This window comes from Echeneis naucrates, chromosome 17 (assembly GCF_900963305.1).
Source record: "Echeneis naucrates chromosome 17, fEcheNa1.1, whole genome shotgun sequence".
NCBI lineage: Eukaryota > Metazoa > Chordata > Actinopteri > Carangiformes > Echeneidae > Echeneis > Echeneis naucrates.
Genome location: NC_042527.1, coordinates 8888961 through 8912240, shown reverse-complemented (window position 1 = coordinate 8912240; position 23280 = coordinate 8888961). Strand labels below are relative to the sequence as shown.

Below are 23280 nucleotides of genomic sequence, written 5' to 3'. Positions count from 1 at the left end.
TGTATGTGAGCAGGGGGGAAATCCTATGGTAGCTTATCCCAGAACTCTCAACTCTCTATCTCTACCAAACAAAAGCAGGCGGACGCAGAAGCACGCGCACACACACACACACACACACACACACACACACATAGAAACAGGGGTATCCCAGTTGGCCAGCTGGGGCCTCGAAACCATTAAGAAAATTAAAGGTGACAGAGGATGAGCAAAAGGACGGGGAGAGAGAGGGAAGAGACGAGGCTGAGTGCACAGTAGCATCCACAGGGGAGGAGTGTGCTGTCAAAAGGTGAACAGAAGCTGCGGTATTTGGACTGATCTTCTCTCATTTAACAAGAATGGAAGAGGAATTATGCCTACAGCTACTTTACCCCTCAGCCATATGTTTTATATGACATGTTTATAAACTGCTGCTATTCACACACATAAAGCTGTAAACATACTCTGCTTCTTCCATGTAAGTATACACACACACAGACACTCACAAAGACGCACTCCTGAAATAGCAACAATGTCTTTAAGAGAGACATATTTCAGCAATGACACACTACACCTTGTAGACTACACAACAGATCAAGCCGCTTACAGTGACTCTCCAGTGACTCCTTCTTTTGCCTCGCCGTGTGAAGCTGATCAGCCTGAGTCCATGTTCCAATCCAGATGGCAGCCAAAACCCAGCTGAACTCGTCCGGCCAGCCGCTGGCAGCTGGACAACCCGCGTTGAATGGACAAGAGGACAGGAGAAGGAGAAAAGCAGCAGGCAGCGAGTCTGTCTGAGACAGAAAGAGAGAGACTCTCTCTTTCCTCAGAGGGCTACCCACCTCTCCCTCCTCCTCACTCCTCCTTGTCCCCTCCCTCTTTTCCCTCCCTGGAGCTTATCTGTCCTGAGGCTATCACTTCTTCCTCGCCCCTCACCTTCCCCCAACACAGTCCAACTCTAATGTGTGCGCTTCCAAGGGAGTGTCGTCACGGCCGCTCACAACTACACCTCCAAGCACGTTTGCAGCCCCAGTCCTGTTTCAGTTCCCCTTCAGTCTTTCCGAGAGACTGAGAACAAGCAGAGACAGGGAGGGAGAGAGAGTGGAGAGAGAGAGAGAGACACAAAGGACTGAAAGCCGATCCTTACTGATCTCATCAAGCAAAGTTACCAACACAACCAGACCGGCAGACTGCTGAGAGAAACACCCGGTGTCCTGACTCCCCCTCTTTACAAAGAGCTCACACCGAGCCACTCAAACGTAACTCCCCTCCTCCCTCTCTTAGAGACAAACACCACCACACATGTGCACACACACACACACACACACACACAAAACTGCACGTGCTGCTTCTGCTGCACGAGCAGAGCATGTGGCATCCAGGTGAGAAGGGCCACTCATGTCCTATTTGAAGCAGGAGGATTTGTGATGTGAAAATAAAATACTGTTAAAGTTACAAGATGTTTGTTGGAAAATGTAGACTTGTCATTAAAATGGATCTTTTCACAAAGTTAGATTAGAGTAGCAAAAACATGCATACACTTAACACACAACATACAGCGCCGTCTGAGCCTTTACAACACCATTTTGTGCTGCTCCTTGTTCTTTTCTGTTGTCATACAGTATGCTTGGAGACAACTGCACAATGGTGCATAACTTGGATGTAAGGTGATGTGATGACTCAGTTCATTTATCAGCCATGTCCTGTAACTACGTCAGTCATTCACAAAGTCAGGGAAGTGAGAAACACTTTTGGGAAAACACATGCTTTCTCTTTTTCTTCCACTACCTGTGTCATGAACAAACTGACAGTCTTTCACACAGAGGTTCTTCCACATGTGCACTTTCTTTTTCCATACAGAGACTTGCACGACCACTGCTGAGAAAGATCTAAGTGTTTACAGTCATATTGGACTGAGGCCGAGCCAGCTCACTTCCTGTATGGACTCCTTTTTCCCAGGCCTGCTGCGACAGCCAGGGAACCAAACTCCAGACCTCTAGCCCTCCTCCCAGTTGAAGAGGGAATAAGAATATCCGTCTGTTGAAGACAAAGCTCAAACATGGAGATGTTTAGCTTAGCATAGCCATGTGGCTGGATTGTTAAACTGGGAGCTGCTGAGAGCCTGTCTTTCATACAACCCCAATAAAAAGCTTGTATGGACCAGTTTTTGTGTGATTTAAACCGACAATACACTTTGTTGAATAAAAATCTAGGTGGATTTAGCATTTGGAAAGAGCCAGCCTTGCTGAGAGAGAAAAATGACAATACAGACAATATATGTCTGGCTTGGATTTTCTCATTTCATTCTCAGAGCTCGGTGCCAGAAAGAAAACATTTAAAAAATTGTTTATTATGAACTAAAGAAGTTTAGACAATTTAGTAAGAAGGGATACAAAAAGCAGCCAATTGGCCTAATTCAGACTGAGCAGGAAAAAGGAAAGGTGCAGACCTGTACAAACACATTGGCAGCTATGGATCAAGGGAACCAGACATATGGTTAGACACATAACCTGACTCATTACTGCCGACAGCAGCTGCTGTAGGTCAACGGTTTTGAACCTGAGCAGTCGCTGTAGGCTTAACACAATATACGCAGGTACGGACAGAGAAGGGGGATGGGGGGGGGGTAGCTCTCGGTCATTTACAGTGGATTATTCGCTGTAATCCATTGACTTCTATTTTGTAATCCTGCTTCAGAAATCCACTATCTTTTCAACAATTTACGGCCAGTAATACGAATGTGACCCGACAACGGTGCACTGATCAGTAAAGACCAGCGTTTAAAACATGTTGAAGATCCTACATCTTCTGATTCATCTCATTATTTTTCCTGCTACTAATTTATGGTTTATTTTGCATGTAGAATGAAACCAAGAGACTCAGCCACCTAATTCTGTTGGATTACGGGCTTTTCTGGGTTAGAGAGGTGATCACTGAAATCGATTGAGATCTCCAGCTTCATATTGTGTCTGTGAATTTCCTGATATGGCAACATAAGGTGTTCAAGATAGTTCTCATTTTATTTAACTGCTATGATGCTTTGCAAATGTGTGATCTTTCTTTACCATGTTGTGCACTTGAACGTCTGCAAACACTTACATCTCTATGTGAACTGTACTTAGCTAATTAAAAATACACAAAACATGATTCATGTGCATATTTTAGTTTTTATACAGTTTAATGGGCTTCAGATTGACCTCAATCACCATGAACAAAAACCTAAAGATACAGCTTCAGAGGATCACATCTGAGGTGCATTGCCTCCCTTTTCATCCCCATCTTCTCAGCTGGACGCTGCAATAAATTACCCCCTGATTTTCTACCTCAAGGCACATTCGCACTTAAGGGACACCATGGGGTTCGGTGAAATGTGTGTGTCTGTGCGCTAATCTGCAAGACAATGGGGGCCCTGTCCTCACAGAACACACAATATTAGGGCTAGGGGCCCCACAGCTGAGCAGCTTACTGACAATAGAAACTGGAGACGTGTGTGTGTGTGTGTCCTGCCAACACACGTGTCAAACACAAAGCCATCCAAAAGTCCACGTGGCCCAGGGGAGCAGGATTGAGAGAGAGAGATAGATAGATAGATGGACAGAAGGGAGGAACAGGAGTCCAGAAGAAAGGAAAAGGGAGGATCAGGGGTCTGGAACATGGAGCCTCGGGGTGAAGGGTGAGGAATGCTTCAGGGATAGAAAGAGGAGAGGATAAAAAAAAGAGGATCAGTATATGGTAGAGTTACCAAGTACAGATGGTGGAGAGAAGCAGCATCAGGCACACCAACACTCTGGTCAAAGAAACAACCTAACAAATATGATGAAGCACACACTTGTTTATTTTGTGTTCAAACAATCAGCTGCTCTTTCCAAATGAGAAATAAAATTCCCAGAAATGTTTATCTCTGAATCAGTGAGGACTTTCCACTGATTGTCATTCCATAATGAATTCCACTGAGTGGAAGCAGCAGTTCGCCTCAAATTTAAAGGCGCAGGTTGATATTTCAGAAAATGTGCTTGAGATTCAGATGACAAGACCATTTCCATTTGTGGTTTCATGGAGGATGTTGTGCCTGCCATCCACATTGGAGGCAAAGACACTGCAGCCGACCGACACACAGTCAGGCACATAAACACGCCATAAAACCACAGTATGTTAATGCACACATTTATGTACAGTACAGACTGAGGACAGTGTGTTTACTGGTGGGCTCTAGAGTTACTAGTAGCCAGATGGTTGGATTATTAGTTGTTAGGCTCTGCCTTTAGCCCTTTGCTAAGTTAAGTTAACCAGCAGGGGCCGTTAATATGTGTTAAGTGTGGAAACAGGACAGTGTTACTGACTGTCTCATCCAGCTGCTTTTAGGTACTCAAACCAAGCTTAACCCTTAATCATATTACTCTGGCCATCTTAGAAAAACAATATGCTCAGAAACTGAAATGGCCGTTGGTTTGGTGATTTTTGACCAAGGCAAATAGATTCCAGTGTATGATATTTCTTCACCACTTATGTTTGAATACAAGCATTTTTTCTCACCTCAGACAATTTTAGTGTTTTCTCATTGTGGCTTAATCACTTTCCTCGTCTGCCTCCTAATGCTCTTTTGAATGTGCTGCTGACCTAATTGCAGCAACTTTATTTCATGCAATTCTCCCACAAACTTCTGAGTAAATTTTAAAGTAAAAACCTTTAGGCTTTCATCAGATGAGTATCTTTGAATAACTACTATAGAGTGTAAACCAAAAGAGGCAGGTAATTAGGTAATTTATAACCTAATCCTTAACCCATAACCATGGACCTAAACCCATTTTAGTGTGGAACTGAAACGATCAAACCTGAGTCTAATATTTAATGAGTTGTAAAATATCCTCGTCATTCCCTCCCTGTGATGATGACAGCCCCAAGATTCTGCTGTCATACAGTGTAAACACCAAATAAAGGCTCAATGAGACTCCCAGGCATCCCATCTCTTTCCCTCTTACACACACACACACACAGACTGGTGCTGTTTGTCTGAATACAGCATTCAGCCTCACTGCACAATCAATGATGTTAAATGGAGGCAGCAGGAGATACAGCCCCCGGCCGCTGTTAGTGAGTCACTGTCTCACTTATGACACTGTCACTCGTTGTCATGTTCTTCTCTCTGTTTGTACTTTTCTATGTACCTTGTACCATTTCAGCTAATATTTAAGGGGTTACTAAAGATGACTTGTTTCCAGGACATGTTCTCATTCAGTTCTTTTCTCCCGTTTCAGACACCAGTTTAACCAGATTCCCACCTTTCTTTCGACAGTTTTTGAATGATTAGTTTTTATTTATTTGAAAACCTACAGGATTGATTGTGTCAGCAACTTTGTCAGTCAGCAGTTCACATGACAGTAAAAGGGTCATGTGACAATCATGTCAGCATTTCCTTCTTACACTAGATCAGGATTTTCAGTCTACAGAGAGTATGTTCTGTCAGTTCCTCAACCCTGCCCCCCCCCAACCACATCTCTCCGTTCTGTGCAGCCCCCCTCCACCCTTTTCGACAGCATCTGCTGGCCTCCGTCTGCCACTGATGGCCCCTTATTGCCACGTGCCAAGTTGTCCTCTCAGGGTCCCAGAGAGGCCCTCAATCACGAACATCCACATCCATGTATACGTACCAACTCACACCATGTGTGCATGCACAGATCGGGTTGTGATAGGTGGCCATTCCCCTCCCACAGATGGTGAGAGAAGGACAAAGCCAACCTCTATTTGCAGATGCTCATTACTTTATTCTATCTTTTTTTTTTTACAATACATCTTATAAAGGCAGAATCCTCCAATGAAATGGGCCTGGGCAGAGTGTGCAGAGAATCTCAACAGATATACGATTGTCAGTGATTACACTACAGCTACAGACACTCCACTGCAGTTACGGGCATCTGGATGTGTAGACTCCACAGCTCGGGGAAAGGTTTGTGTTGTTGAGCAACAAAAGGGCTCACAGACGCAAAATGGTGATATTGATAACGGTAAAGTAGCATTAGCAAAGTCCAAAAGCTCCCCCCCCACTAGTCACTTTGTGAATTTAGTTTCTGCTCTGGCTTCAACAACAAGAACTTACTGCTGCTGTTTTAATGGCTCGTAGCTACTAAAACTTTTTTGTCAACATCCAGCAGATCCAGCAGTATGGAAATTTCACAAAATCAGCTCATCTTTCACAATAACGTCAGAAATCTGTGAAGACACAACAGGAAATGTGATCTTAAAAACCAGATAAACATCCAGCACTGGTCAAAGGCCAAAACGTGCCAGCGCCTGTGCTTCCTGCAGGTAGGCCTGTGCTTCAAGCCCATGTGTTTAACTGCACATGAAGAACGCTATTGTCGAAATACTGGCCCCATTAATTTTTGTACTGAATCAACCATTGTTCCAAAATCATGAGTCAAGACTCTAAAACAACAAAGCAGGTCAGTGTCATGCATACAGACAGAGATAAAAGCAGATATAAACAGAGACAGATTAATTATCTCTATTCACACACACACACATTTTTATCTGATTTAAAATATTGTCATGGAATAGATGGAAAAACACAGAAGACAGAAAATCACTTCAGTCATGCAAAACACGAGTTAATGTGTCATATCATTGCTCCTCCTCTAGTGAGATTATTTGTCCATTCGTTTGTTAAACTTAACTATTGGCACAGAGACTGACGGGTTCAGAGAGTGCCCAGCTATTGTAGTTTAAACTTTTTAAAATTCTATTTAGGAGAGAAATGGTTCATCAGAGAGCTGAACTATATTTCACTCCACATGGAAATGCCTTTATCCAGCTTGTGACAGTCCAGGCCAGGGCCAAAGGTGAGAGGTCAGTCAAATACATAGACTACAGGGTTGGAAGTCATCAATAAATCAGACATGAAGATAATGAATTATCAGAACTGCACTCAGCAAATGTGTACGTATGTGTGAGTACCCCAGACACTGTGCAGCAGTAGGCCTGAAGTCTAACTGTCAGAGCAGAATTTAAAGTTTTCAGCACCCTGAGTTTCATATTTTTCATTTACTGCATGTCATGCTGTGCGAAGAGACAACTTTGCAAGAAGTGATATTGGCCTTGTCATGCAGGGTGACATGCACTCTGTTATGTTGTCATACTGTGTGAAAACAGCGCTGCCTTGCAAGGGCTTGTTCAGATGTGTGCGTTGGTTTCAAGTCCTCCCCTCCAGTCAGCATTTTTCTGTTTTCATATTCAAATTCTGACGTTAAATTACAATCACAATTTGCACAGCTTGCAGATTCTAACAAGCAATATACTGGGAGCTATTGGAGGTCTGCAGTTTAAAGGAATGAATGGCTACACTTTTATAATAATATATATAAAACAAATATGCTAGCAGTGCGGGTGGTCAAGTGGTTAGCACACATGCCATGCGGCCAAGGGATGTATGCTGTGCATACATCCCTTGGCCCCCCCCACCCCCCACCCCTTGTTTCCTGTCAGCCTCTTTGCCAATTACTGTCTGAAATAAAGGCATAAAATGTTGATTTGCAGAGTCATTGCAGTCCTTCTGTCTGCATGTCTTAAAATTTTTACTGCCACCAGCCATCAGTCAATGAAACATTGAACTACCAATCAGATCAGATCTAGATTTTCAGACAAAATCAAATTTGTTTAACTGAAAATGTGACTCCAAAAGTACAGACATTACTACTCTAACTACTCCACAGTTTCAGTGAGAAATGCTGGGATGTTTTTTTGGAAAATAACAAGAGATTTATAAATATGTACAATAACACACACAATCTAGAGAAAAGTGACAGCAGCCACACAACCAGGCTTTAAGACAGCAGGACAGCAGCAGGTAGAGTGATGCACAGGAGATGACAGATGCCTTGAACAAGTCAAAGAGTTCAGACTGGAGCTGGTGTGGAGCAGCAGTCCGGTAAACACAGTAGTACAGCCAGCAGTTTCTCAGCCCACGGCAATTTAGCAGTTTATGGCTGCTCCATTTCCTCCACACTGACTGGTTGGGAGCACCACGCTGCCACAGTCATCTACTTTTATTTGGGATTATCAGCTCTGCAGGTGTCACTCTGCCTGTCCATCTCTGTCTTGACCTCTCCTTTGTTATGTGACTCATTCACAGGCTGCTCTTTCTTATTCTGCATTCATATGAAATTTACCACTAATCTCGAAGTAGTCATTGATGGAACAAATTTCAGAATGTGAAAGTCATTCCTTTGATAAATCATGTTTCTCCAGCAGTTAAGTATGATTGATGAAACTCAACAATTCCACATGCCTCAGCATCAGTGGCTGTGTGGTACAACTGCTGAGAGGCACAGAAGAAATAAAACTACCATACTTGCAAAATTTAACTACTGAGTTGTATCTTTAAACCAAAGTAAATTAACTAACTAGTGCTGAAATACGCACAAGTCAACTTGTTATTTATAAATCTATATATTTTGTGTCCTTATGGTTGCCTAAATCAAATTAAAGCCACTAATGATGCCTTGAGAGCGACTTCTGGGTCTGCACCAAACTCCTTTAAATAAACCGTCCATCCTTATGATCCATCTCAGCTGCTGCATTCCTCCGAGGAACATTGTCTGGCATTGCCACAGTTTTGTCTGTGATTCCCAAACAAACTACAGACTTTCATTAGAACAAGGTCATCTTTGTCTCCATCTTTACGAAACTCTTCAAAACACATCTTTTTTGAACGCACCTCAAACTCCCTAACACACTTTCCTAGAACTTCATAAGCGCTTTTGATGCACTTGTCCCCTCACACTCATTAAACCTATCTTGAACTTAATTTTCACACCAAGTTTTGCTATTGCATGCCTCTCACTTGTAGTATGCTTTGGATAAAATTTCACTCGAACCGATAGTTTATCAGTTTCACCCAATGCTAAGTTCAGGACTTCACTGCTGAAAAATCTGGCAGCATGACAGACATGTAGACTATTCAGGAGCCAATAGCCAGGGTATGTGTCAACCCAGGTTACATTAAGGGTTTTGTGAAGCAGGTCAAAGGAGGGGTTATTGTGCTTTAAATGTGTAGGACTGCTTGTATTTATACTATCTCATACATGTTACTGTTAACCTGTCTGGCTGCATTTGCTCAATGAGACAATATTTCATTTAGCATTAAAAGCCACAAGCAGAAACTTTGATCCTGTGACTCTCAGTGGGGCTTTTTGCAATTTCCCCCCAAAATGTTCCACAATACAAAATAGGATAAGAATTTCATACCACCCACATCGAAGCAAACAGAGATGTGACAAGGTTGCTGGCTACTCATATCTATTGAACAGGCATGAAAGATGTCTATTAAAATGTGTGCTACTCATCTTCTGGAGAGAAAATTCCCCACAATATCACACAATTATTTTACTGTAGTCAATATCCTTCAGATTGCACCTCACTGAAATGATGAAACAGATGATTGTCTATTTTAGAAGTTGAGTCATTTCAAACCTCTTACATGTGAGGATTTGCTGCATTTCTTCATTTTGTATCAGTAAAACTATAATATCTTTAGTTTTTCACTGACATAATTCAAACAAGCTGGTTTCTGACATTGGCTCTAAGTGCTAGTTAAGGGCATTTTTTACATATTTTTTTATACAAGTGGGGTCAAACAGCATTAATCTAGGTAACAGGAAAAATCTAGGTGATATTTGACAGAATATTGAAAGCTGAATAAGCACATTAATTGGATTAATGCGGGCATGGGACTGATCTCACTGACACTGGCAGTGGCTGCTAAAAGTGTCTGTAGACAATTCAAACACTTCAAATGTCATCACATCAAGTGATGTATTTCAGTTTTGTGCTGGGAAGCCATATGAATGTCAGCTCTAAGGAAACATTAGGAGGGAGGGGAGCGAGTCAAACTCATTCCATCAAACATTCAAACTTTTTCCTGTTCTGATGAGGAAAAAGGTCAACCCGATGAATATCTCCTCCTGAAAAACAAAAAGGGCTCATTCTACGTCAACCCTACTGAAAACACCCCTATATGTCAGACGATCTAATGTTGCCATGACAACTCCAGAAGTACGGTGAGGCTCAAACACACGCACAGAAAGAGAGATGTACATGCATGCGAGCGACAGATTGCAGTAGGATTTGGGCTTACACTGAGGACATCTCCACTGTCAGCATGAGAGTAAGGGAGGAGAATATGGAGAGCCAAATATATGAACAGAATAATGAGCTTCTTATCAGCTGCTCTGTCGTTTTCCATATTTCCTCATCTCTCCATCTCCCTGTCATTTTCCTTCTCCTCTGTGACAAGGCCAAACATTTCCCTGAGGGCTCCTCTGTGGTTGCATATTACACCTGTAATGGTTGATTTTTTGTGGCAAGCTTTTCAAAGCTAAATCAACAAATCAAAATCTAAAATATTGGGAAAGATCCTTACCTCAAGCACTTTGCTTTACACACACACACACACACACACACACACACGGTGTAGGTCATACTAACAGGCTCTCCAGTTTCAGTGCCACCTCCTGTTTCTCTGACTAATTCAAGGAGATCACTCAGATCCCTTACAGACACAGATAAACCAGCTCAGAGTCTGGAGGCCTGACTCAAACTGATGCCTTATTGTATCACGTGGCAAAGCAACATGTTTTCGCAAACTGCCTGCATCTGTTATTTGAATACCAACACCTGTTGGTTTTCCTACCAAAAGCGCCATAGAAAGGAGGATGCCAAACAGCTGGCTCACACATGCCAGTCTCTCTGAATGCCAGTCTGTCTTCATCTCCCAGTGTTTGTTTCATATTCTGCGTGTGCTCACTGATCTGCAAACAGCCTCATCTGTCTGTCTGAACTGGCTCTTTGCAGTTTTCATTGTATAGAAACATCTGTCCTGATATTTATTTCTTCCTCTTCCTTTCTCTCTCTCTCTCACACACACACACACACACTCTCTCTCTCTCTCCTGTGTCTGACCCAGATCCCTGCCCAATGAAAAACAAAAATGAATGAATAAATAAATCATAAGTGGGGGTTGTTTTCTCTGTTGTGTGAACCTGATGCCCTTTACATCTCTTGCCATTGTGCTTAAACCAGATACATGCTAGCATTCTTTCCTTGTTCACACACACACACACACACACACACACACACACACATAGAGTACTTATCATCACTTGTAATTCCTCCCAAGTGGTTTTGTTATGTTTTTTTTCTAACTTTCTCCTGCTTTATCTTTACCCAATTTCTGCGCACACACCCAATCTGAGCCATTTTACTCCTAAAGGACAAAGTACTAATTGGATGACATAGAGCTTATCTTCTGAGAGTTTTCTCAGAGCTCCCATATACTCATTTGGAAATCAGGTTTGGTCTGCACTAAAAGCCTGCTGGATGGGTGGGTGCGAATACCACGTTGGAGATCTTTTATCTACGACAGAAGGTGAACAAAGATGAGATTATGCTGAAAATAGTCCTGATGGTGAGATCTATGGAAAAAAAGCCAACACAAGCTCTGGCTGTGCTCAAAGTCACAGCTAATAATACAGGAGGAAGAGGATTATTTAGAACCAAACCAGTCCCATTTTTACAATAACAGCAGACAGGGAAATTGTACGTTTGTTTCCTAAACCAAACAAAGGGATGGCATGGAGAGAGATTCCTATTCTTTGGAAACTGATGAGGAAAGAAAATGCAAATGAATGCATATCGGCTGGCTCGATAAGAAAATTTCATCTACCTTCTACTAATCTACCGCTGTTGAAACAGCAACCCATTATAACACACTTGCGTCACTGCATGTCAATTGTGCGCGATCCATTTTGGGGTATTGTGTATTCTACATGTTGGCTACAATTCAAGGCGAAACAAACTGTTTCAGATAACTGTGGGTTTCTAGTCCAGACTCATCTCTTAATTGTACAGAAACTGCCGAGGACAGGTACTGACCTGTTGCTTTTTGCTTTCATTCCTAATAATGTAAATTTTGCAGTAGTCGTAATACAGATTACTTGTAATTTGATATGGCTTGCTATTGATATTGATAAAGAGCCCACAAAGTAACACTGCAGGTCTTGACAGCACTATGGCGCATTTGAGTGTCTTTTATCTAATTGTTCAGGTTTTATGGCCCATAACTTTATTGTTTTGGTTTCCTCTCAGTGGTCTCATTGCCCACTTTGGCTGTGGTAAGTAGTTGATTTCAGCAAAAAGCTTGAAAAGTCAAACTGTGCATTTCCTTCTCAGCACCAAATGGCAGACAAAGTTAGTGCCTAGCTATTGAGCACAGTCGGAGCCTTTGGCAGCTCAAGTTATTTTCTGAAGGTATTTCACCACAGGGACTGGCAAAGACCAAAAGCTAGAGGATTACTGGACTCACAACCATAGTGTGGACAGAAACATGATTCTTTGTGTATCCGCTGGAGGTATAAATGAGCAGCTATTTTCTAATAATGTGGCTTTAGAATATTTAAACATAATGATCAATCATAGCTCCGGAGAGGCCGGAAAAAAATCTGGCATCTCAGGACCAAAAAAGCTCTGTGCTACAGACAACAACAACTACAGCCTTGATATCCTTCCAGGACAAATTAAGCTAACTGTGTTTGTTGACCGCAGTTTGTTCATGTCACTAATGAGGGAAATATAAACTGCAGATAGGCCACAGTTAAAAGAAAAAGAAATCAATCACAAGCACTGTCCGCATGAATCACATTAAGTTGTGATGGCACACATTGGAGCTCTCAGTGATCCCTGTGACACTTGTTTCCTCACTATAATATGTTTCTATTCCCTCTCAATTCCTTTGCCAGCTTTATTTGTTCTCTATGACAGAGGGAGAGCGAGAGAGATGGTGTGTGGATATTTGACAGTCACAGTTGAAGTAACAAAATCTGAAGTTCAGAGAGATACAGCAGTCAAAAACACAATGAAACACAATGAAAACACAATGAAAAGGACACGGGAGGAATGAGCAATTCTGTTAATAAACAATTCTGTTAATAAACAAATTTATGAATAAATACATTATGTTTGCCACCTTTTTCTGCCTTCCATGGGGAACTGAATACATACACATGAATATTCATAAACACAGCTTCTGGATGACATTATAACCACATCAAATGCAATGACTACATGGAGTTGGTTGATGAACAGTGAATGCTTTTATGTGATTAAGTGATTACTTGCTGTTAACCAAACTGCGGCCTGCTGTAAGTACCGATGACACATGTGTTTGTGTGTCTATGAGTGGCTTACAGTGTCTGCCAGTCCTCATAATCATACCAGTGTGTGTGTGTCAGCGCAGCAGCATGCCTGCACAGTATGTGGTGGTAGTCTGGTTTCCACTCAGAGGACTGTGAAGTGGTGAGCTGAAGACTCCTGCATGGTGGCAGTGAGATGAGCCTGAACGCCTGTCGGGACCACAGCGCTCAAACAGCTGGAAGAGGAAACTTCTCTCTCCCACTGGTTTTTATTTTTTCCCCCGTTCCAACTCAATCAGGTGACTGACAAAATTCACAGCTTTCAGTTACCTCCAGTTTCGTCAGAAGTCGCTCCTCATCTTTCATTTTACTGAGCTTAACGAAAGTTCAACCTAAACTTTTGGCTGAACACTCACTTATATGATAGTAATGCAGATAGTAACACTCTCAAGGCTACAACGAAACAAAAAATTCACAATAAGGCCACAACACGTAGACTTGAAAAACACCTTTCAAACTATCTTGATGGAATTCCTTTCAATGCAGAAGACAAAACTTAAAATAAATTGCTAAAGCTATTTATTAAAAATACTCAGCATTGATATTGCATTTAAAATATCTTATGTCTACTTCCATAACTGCATAACATATGATAGTTGCATCATGGAGCAGTTTCCAGAAAGGCCACAACGGATCACTGAGTGTAAGGAGGATTAAAAATAAACTTGAATTAAAATATGGTTGCCCTAAAAAAAAAAAAAAGCGGAATGGAATGAAAATTTGTAATGTTTTTCCCCATCTGACTGTGCAATAACTAATCATGTAAGCGAGCCGAGTGGTGTATCGAAGGTCGTCTAAAAGCTCAAATATGCCACTAATGTCTGACTTAATGGCACTCACAAGATTCAGTAACTCCTTATGTGACAGGCACATTGTCCTCTGTCGTGCTGGGTCCATCTCTCAGTGTCCTTAACTCAAAATTATTCACACATTGCACACACTACATTAGGTCTGTTAGCAATGCCATCCAACTTCAATGACTTTTGAAGATGAATGAATTGTTTGGTTGGATATGCAGTCTGGGCTAACAGTGCAGGACAGTCCAGGGACTTGGACACTGAGGACACCGTCTCTGCTGCAGAGGATGGACACAGCAGCTATGGCTCCCATTTAACTGCCATGAAGAAAAGTCCCAGACCACCTTCACCCCGAACATCCCCAAGACCAACAGGTCTACTACTTCAGTTGTGTTGTGCTAAGGATGCACGTAAAAATACTCACGTAAATTTTTTTTTTTTTTTTTTGAGCAAAGCATAAAAGAGTTCAGCTGACCGGAAATTAAAGTGAGGTCTCCAATGTATGTAAGACAATGCAAATCAGGGTAATGAGCTATGACATTTAAAGTCAGTTTGACCTTTTGTCCGTCACCAAGCAGCCATTGGGTTCCCTCTGACTCGCTGTAATGAAGGCCTATGTGAATAGTAGCCTAATATACCGTTTTAAACTCTTGATCTTTGTTCAGCTACCGTATGTGGGCATATGAATTCACAAAGTGATGCAAATACGTGTTTTTAGCAATGACTCATTCGTGTGTTCTATTCTGGGACATAAATGTTGTGTATGAATTCACCGGCTTGACTTCTCACCTTTGTAGACACATAACCATCTGCACCGAGACGTTCGACTGTACTCCCTCTTCTCTCTTATCCTCCTCATAGTGTGGAGGTCTCTCCACTGTTTCTCCCACATTGCCTCACACATTTCTCCTCTCCTCTCACCAATCACCTCCATCCCTCACCATCCTCCCCATCGGGTGTGACTCAAGCATCCTTAAAAATATAATCCTTCTTTCTTCTCACCTCTGTCTCATTTGCTTCCTCTAACCTCGTCACCTCTTTTTTTCTTTTCTCTTACTGGCACTTCCTTACATCTTTTCCTCTTTCCTCTCCCAGTCCTTTCAATCTCCTGCATCCTTCCTGCCCCACTGTTTACATCCACCATATCAGTCTCATTTGCCTCCTATTCCTCAGCGTAACTTCCCATCTTCCGGCTTTTCACTCCGGACCCATTTCTTATTCAGCTCTAATGATGTTTTGGCTTCTGCATATTTCTGCTCTTGCAGTCAATGAGTCACACTTCTGTTCACCTCTGTCTATACTAAGCATGACTTCACATCAAGACCACCCCACACACACAGACACACACACACACACATACTGTCCCTGTTGACTAATGTGCCAGGCTCAAGTCCATCATTAGCTTACTATTAAACAACAGGGAGCAAAAAGGACCAGCTGCAAGCTATAACTAGCTGGGCCATTATTATCTCCCTGCTGGGTCTGAGTGTGTGTATGTATCCACCAGCTTATTTATTTATTTTTAACAATACCTATAACATTTGCTTAAGCCTATATTAGCTTTTCCCAAATTGGCAGCTTTTGATCATTTTCTGGTCTTTCTCCCTGATATGAAATTGCGTGTGTGTACGTGTGTTTGTCTGATGAGTACAAGGGGGGCCATCTCCATAATTAGGGTAGACCCGTCACACAAGGGTCTCCCTTGACACTTCCTCTCCAATATCTAAATATTCATGAGACTCTAAACGCTTTCATGAGCTCTGTAATTATGGCCAGAAAAAAAGACAGAGGAGACAAAAAGAGAAAAAGGAAGAGAGTGGGAGGCAGTAAAGGAAATGCCCTCACATTGGAACTCTATTTCTGAAGCCACGGCCTGATGAGAATGGATTTCACTGATTTGGATAAAAAGTCTGATTTAAATTTTGTTTCAGCATCATTTCAATATCACCTTTCAGATTTCAAACAACATTCTGCCTTTTTGTTAGACTAAAAGACATGGAAACAAGCTACGACACAAATTGTGTGATGGTGAGCTCATTATACGCATGTTGATAAATGGAGCCATGGTGTTGTAGTGGCAGTTCTCCTGCAGCTGTGGACAGACATTAGTCCACACAGTCAAAGTTATGGAAGTGCTTCTTTTTGTGAGGACAACAACCAAAAAAAAAAACAAAAAACAACAACCCCAAAACAAAACACATTCACTCAGTTTATTCCTATTAGGCCTCAAGCATCTGTCTTGCTGAGCTGGGCAAAAAAACAAACAAAACAAAAAAACTACAAAAACCTAAAATACACTGAGGATGGCAAAAGGAGTTGACCCTAAAGTTGACTGATCCAATCTGGCTTCTGCAGTATGCTCAGTAAAAGGTTTTCCCTGCAAGGGTTAGTGAGTGGGCCATTACAAAAGTAAAACACCTCATCATCTCCCAGTTTTTTACGTTATATCCATTGAAAACAGTAATGTTATGTATGTGACGGGTGCTACAGCCTAATATGCTTCCAACAAACCCCTCTGTGGTAAAAGGCATTCATAGGAAGATAAGAATTTAATTTTTATATTGTAATTTGCACCTCTGTGTCAAATGTTTATTTATCTCCAAAGAATCGTTTTGATCATTTTTATAACAAAATTCTTTTGATGACTCAAACTGTACTCAAAAGTGGTCGCATATATATATCCAATCAATTCGGAACTGAAGACCTTTTCATCATGTAAAAATGGCACTTCATGGCACTCATCACATCAGCCACTTGGGAGCAATCATCATCCCTCGTGACGATTGTTCAGTTTTCTCAAAATTTTATTTAAGGTGTAAAATTGTTTCGATAAAGCAGTCTAATAGTAAAAGTAATATTAGTAAGTAAAAAAAGAAAAGAAAAAAGGCTTCAGTTGGGATTCCCTAAAGCATTGCATCGATGGCTTCATTCCAGAAGTCAAATCTAATATCACATCTAATATTAGTGCAAATATGATGCACAGTAAGCAGACCTTAGAGCTCTGTCTTCTCCATTTTGGGCTTTATAAAAAGCAGCAGAAAGGTTATGTGTGAGAATTCTTCTGGCAGGAAATCCTTTAGTTTCCCTTGAAGACATAATATCACTTAGCACCAGACACTTGCACTAAAAGTTTATCAGAGCAGTGAGTGCACTCTGTTCATTTTCTTTACATCGCATTTTCCTCACAATTATGAGAGGGCTTTGGCTTTAACCGAGACGGTCACATGTCTGCTTTAGTTTCCAGGAAGAGCCAATTGATTTGATACAACTGGAAAAGCCAGCAGATAGTCAGATAGTCTCATGGTAGCCACGAATTCAGAGGCAGACCGCAGCACGAGGAGGCTGATTCAGACTCTGACTGTCCCGGCGCTGACGCTTTATGACACTGCACTGACATACACAGTGACAGGAAAACACACATTTCAGTACTGAGGAAACACACTAAAACACACACACACACCAAAAAACAAACAAACCCCCCCCCCCCAAAAAAAGCAAAAAAAAAAAACAACACATCACTGAACCACCACAAAATGACAAATAAGCAAGAATATGGCGCCTGAGGTTCTTCTGTCATTTATATTTATATGTAAATAAAAGCACTGCTACCCGCCTCCATGCAGCCCTTTTTTCTGTCCAGGAACCAAAAGACTGAGCAAACTTGCAATCAGATCAGACAAAGATGTCAGATAGGGTGATTGAGAACGACAGGAAGCCAAATGATATGTGACAGCAGAGAGCACAATCAGGGAAAATGAGTTAAGATGACAGTGGATACGACATTAGCTGGAACCAAGGTCTGTTTGTCACAATACTAATGACTTCATGTCCCTGTTGTGTCCCTGGGGGGCCCCAACAGTGCTGTTGGTTTGTCAGGCTTTATTTTGCCCAAGCGACTTAGGGACTTTAATTAACAACTCACAAATGCAGCTTTTCCTGCACAACTGATCACATATCAAACAGGATGACAAGCAGCATCAGCCTCGTCCTCATGAATCGATGAGTAATCGAAAACACAGGGAGAACCACCGGGGAAGTTACACATGCTGACAGCCTTTTGGCAACATGGATCATGTCACGCACTGTATTTTCAGTCACAAGGGTGCGATCTAGCCATATTGCGTAAAGTACTTGAGTCTTCCTGGCATTGTACTGGCCTGTAAGTCATCAGTGCAACAGTGGGCACCAGAGACTAAACACAAAAGGTGTGTTAACGTAAACACAAGGCTTTACACAGCACCAAGACGCTGAGCACCAGTCATGGGCAGGAAGAGCACATCATCATCTTGTTTCTTTCTCCTTACAGCAGTTGTCTTTCACTTTAGAACTTAGCAGTGAATCAGTGTCGTCTTCTCTGAGTGACATCTGCGTACGTGTATTTTTAGGTGCCTGTGTGAGTTTGTGTGGATTTTTGTGTGCTCAGCTGTCTAATACAGATTTAACAAAAGACTGCTGAATATGAAGCTATTCCCACTCCATCTGCCAGCATAAGATGAAACATGCATACATTTACATGGCTCTCCAAAGAGTCAACAATACTGGACACAGCAGCTGAACATGCGCAAGTGTTATCTGTCCATAAAATTCATCATATATGAAATATTATGTTTCCAGTGATAGATATATTACATTATACTGGGCTTCTTAGCAATTTGCTATACTGAAGTAATAAACTGCAGAAAGCTCTTTCCAGAGGTTTTACTGGAATACTACATGAAAATAAAAACACATTTCCACTAAATGAGAAGTTAAAGGATCACCAACTTTATCTAAAGCTCAGTTTAGAGGACATATGTGTCTGTACCAAATTCAAGTCCCACAGCACTTTCTTTAAGAAGCATCTAGTATCTTGTCCAAGGACACTTCAGCACATGCACTAAATAAGCGAGGAATTGAACCCGACACGTTCTGATCGGCAGACCACCTGCTCCTCCTCCGAATGCAACAAATGTCAAATATTCACTGTACCCACTTCCCAAATGTAACAGTGCAATGCTTATGGTTTTCTTACATGACAGTAAAATAAATGTCTCTCTTTCTGTTTTGCTGTTATGACATTTGACAGACACATAAATCATTATTTACCATGAATCGTGATTTGCAGCCCAAGATTCTTTGATGAGTCGGACAGGCTGATATTAAATAACTTGAAAGCACCACTTTAACACTTTGTTCATCCTTGCCGGGATGTGTCTGTTACCCTTAGTCACACTGCACCAAAGTTTGTGCCTTAATTTAGTGAAATCTGTGGCTTTGCAGGTTCACATCTTTGAGCCCACTTTCTGTCAGACTCTGTTTTCTGTAGCACACAAACATATTTGGAGACGGGGGGAAATAAAGTAATTAAGAATAATGATAGCTGATGGGTAGCAGCTCATTTGACTGCTGATTAAAAATTGTTCTCTGTCTTGTCACCAAATATCAGTTTGTGTATCAGCAGGGGTTGTGGGCTGCCATCTCACACTGGTGAGCTAAACTGGTGCTCACAGCTATAAACAATGGCATCACACCCACATTTCCCAGCATCCAATAACTAATTAAAAGCAAAGCGAACACTTAAACATACGTAAAATAGCAGAGCAACTGAAAAAGCAGCTTTACCAACTTTTGGAAAAGTGTATATGCTCACAAACTGACCAAGTGACAACTGTGATAGCTCCCTTTGATTTGTGAGCTCCCATTTTAAGTCTTGAATTTGAATTTTGTTTTTAAACCAGAAGCTGAGTTTCAGAGTTTAGGAAAAGCTAGGGGTGGTCCTGATGTGCTCCGTACTCCATCCTGATCCTGGGCCTCACACACACAGTAGCCCCGCCCTAATGGATACCTTGGTGTATGGTCCATTTTCCTCTAAATGGAGCTATAACTAAAAATAAAACTGAACATCCTGTTGTTTTGAATAGGAATTGGAAGTAGAGACAGAACATACACTGATTGGGAAAACATTAACTGAAGTAATACATTAAGTGAGAAGTAGGAACATTTTTACATAGATTTATACATAAACTGACTTCTTTTTGCTATGAATTGAGCTAGCCCAGTGGTTATTAAATAAAATGTAGATGTGAGACACATCAGCATTGGCTTCACTTTTCAGCCCCAGTGTCTATGTTTTTATGTCTGGTACAATCTGGGGGTGTTGTACTTCTCCAAATGCTTGATTCAATATCACTTTTTGATTTTGATTGATTTTTATTCTTAATCTGTTTTTTAGCCCTTTTCGCATGCATGGTTATGCCATTTCTGGACTCATCTATGCTAATCTAGGCTAGTTTCATTGGTTTTATGCAATGATAACTCCCTATATTTTTAAATTCTTTTTCATAAGATGGGCTACATGGTGTCATGACTGATATAATCTCCATCAGTGCAAATTACCAAACGATGACCTTATTATCAAATTTAAATAATTTATTAGCTATATAATCTAATCTAGCCCTCGCCCAGTGTGAGCTCGGATTGGCTCCAGCACCCCCGCAACCCAGAAATAGATAAGCAGTTGAAGGTGAATGAATGAATTATCTAATCTAATATCTTGTTTCAACAAGTGTTTTTTCCATCCTGACAAACCAGCTGGAAGTAACATTAGGAGCGTGAATATATTTTTGATTCCATCTATTATTTTGAAGGTCAAAATTACGATTGATATCCGACTTCCAAACAAGACTGTGACACCCCCAGTACCATCTGCTAACAAGGAGGGAGCAGGTCTGTCACCTGCATTGCAGTAAACCCCCCAGGAGTGTTAGAGATGTTTTGCTTCACTTTTAGGTAGTTGTCATCCATCTTTATGAACGGCCATTAACAGGGATGTGCTGAGCACTGAGCAGAATGTTGATGATCAAGATATCAGGCAACTAAAAGGAAATGGATCTGAAATCTAATTAAAATTTTCTTTTTTGTAACAAAGACATTGATTATCAAGTGATGCACAGTAACACTGGATCATCTCAGGGGCTTTGTGAACTGCCATCTCTGTGTCACTCCATTTAAATAGCACCTGTCATGACAAGGATTACACCAAATGCTTCAGACAGAACTTTCAATGTCTTGTTTTAAGGGTTTCTTACCAGCCCAAACGTAATGCCAGGCAGTGTCTGTTCGGTTTAAGTAGCAGTGACAGAGTGTGATAAGACACAGCTAAGTAAAAAAGCACTTATCTGACCTACGAGCTGAATCAAATCCACTTCTCTGCCCACACTCACTCATAATGCCGATTATTAGTCTCTCAGCAGGGTTAAAAGGGGAAAAGACAGATTTTCAAAAAGGGAGACAGCAGATACACAGAAAAAAAAAGATTAAGATAGACTGGAGGAGAGAGGAAAGTGCCAAGGATACATAAGGAGACTAGAAAAAGCAGGAAAACCTGAGAGTGTTTTTAATTTCTTCAGGGGTCATTTGAAGTGCATTCACAGAAAGCATATTTACTATTCATTTTAGGTGAGGCACATCCGAAAATAAAAAGGGAGGTAAAGAAGAACAGACAGTGCAAAAGTGGGAACAGGAGACAAAGCTGCAGGAAAGTCAAATAACAAGTAAATGAAAATGAGACTATGTGGCGATTTAAGGACAGGGGATGATGGGGAGGGGGAGAAAAAAAGAGGCACAGGTGGTGAGGAGGGCAAATGCTGGTGAGCAGCCTGATCTCCCAGGGTGCCACACTGGTCAGATCCAGCAGACAGATAAATGACCCCCTGTCAACGTTACAATGCTCCATCCCATCCTCCTCCACCACCTCTCTCCTCTCCAAACCCCACCCCCAAATCCCTTATCTCGACAGGCCATCCATCAACCAGCCGACCCCACCCACCCTCACTCGTTTTTGCATATTATTTATTGGTAAACCAAATGAAGTCATGCTTCACCAGGTGCATGTGAAGAGGGTAGGAGTGCCAAAAACCTTTTTCCTCCAGTTCTCTCCCCTCATCAGTTTTGCTCATCCCAGCAGCCATTCCTCCGATTTCTCTCTTTCTCCTTTTTCATCCTCTTTCCGCTCTCACCACTCCTCTCCACCACGCTTTTACCATCTATTCCCCATTTTCCACGCCCTTGTTACCTTAACCATCTTAGGAGAGTAAATGTCAAAGTGTAGCCATGGAGAGTGCTCATCACTCACAGGACACTGTAAGGAAAATGCTCTGATACATCGCAAAACCATTCTCCAGTGTTTACATCTGCAACTCTGATCACAACTGCTAATAATAACATTTCCTGCAGCCTTTCTGATAGAATATGAAGGCTCTCCAGGATCCTACAATCAGCCTGTGTAAGGCACAAGATATCATCATTTATCATCACAGATTAAAGCTTTGCTAAAAGTGGAGGGTAGGATGATTTGTTTAGCTCAGTAGTAAATCGAATCAGTTGATTCATTTATTAGAAATTTAGTTCAGCAACACTTTTGAAAAGGTGGCGGTGTTTTCTTTTTGGTACCACCATCCCCTGGTTGCAACTTGCGATATTCACAAGTTACATACAACTACAATATGTACCCATAAACAGTCAGTGGAGAAACAGATTTAATGCACGAACGAACACACACACACACACACACACACACACACACACACACACACACACACACACACACACACACACACACACACACAGTCAGTGTCTCCATCCTTTGGCTGTGTTGACAGAGGACAGAGGAGGCGACGCTGGAACAGCACAGTAAAAATGCTCACACATGCCGCAGGACTTTCAGGTACACTGTGTCGTGTCGCCTTCCTGACGATTTCTGCTCTGAATTCGTCTGATTACTTTCACTTGTAACTTTATCATCCGACCAGAGTCATCAGTGTAAAACGCAGTGAGGACCCCAGACTCACGGCACACAATCCAGGATCCGGATCATGTTCGTCCGGCGTAAACAGACCAACACTCACCGAGCAGCGGGGTCTCTCTGCGGACTTCTGACGAGCCGGGGCCGGTCCACCTATCTGCCGGTGACCGAAGCGTTGTACCGGCGGTGGTGCATGTGTTTGGGGCCGGTTAAAGCGCTCCTTTGTTGGACCAAACAGCAGCTCGACTCGTCCAGCAGCCGCAGATCTGATGATGAGTGTCCATTACTCCACAGCGAGAGCGCTGATTGGTCGCCTTTCCCACAACACAACCTTCTGCTCGGATCCTATTGGCTGAGGCTCTGATGCTACTTTAAAATGCTGCTCGTAAATTCTGTTACACTCATTTCCAAGAGCGTTGCAATTACTGACATCACAAGAAAATAATAAAGCAGAATCAACGACAGTAACACTCACAACAAAAAG

General features: G+C 41.8%; 1 protein-coding gene across 2 annotated transcripts in view; it reads right to left on the bottom strand.

Annotated features, from left to right (window-relative positions):
- Positions 1–22982, bottom strand: part of LOC115057870 (SPRY domain-containing SOCS box protein 4-like) — a 61741-nt gene extending 38759 nt beyond the window's left edge. The window contains exon 1 of one of the 2 annotated variants that reach the window (XM_029525098.1): positions 22900–22982. The gene's annotated coding sequence lies outside the window, so the exon portion shown is untranslated. Of the gene's footprint in view, positions 1–583; positions 824–22899 lie in introns of those variants that run through there. The other variant, XM_029525097.1, reaches the window with a different exon arrangement.
- Between the last annotated feature and the right edge of the window lie 298 nt (positions 22983–23280).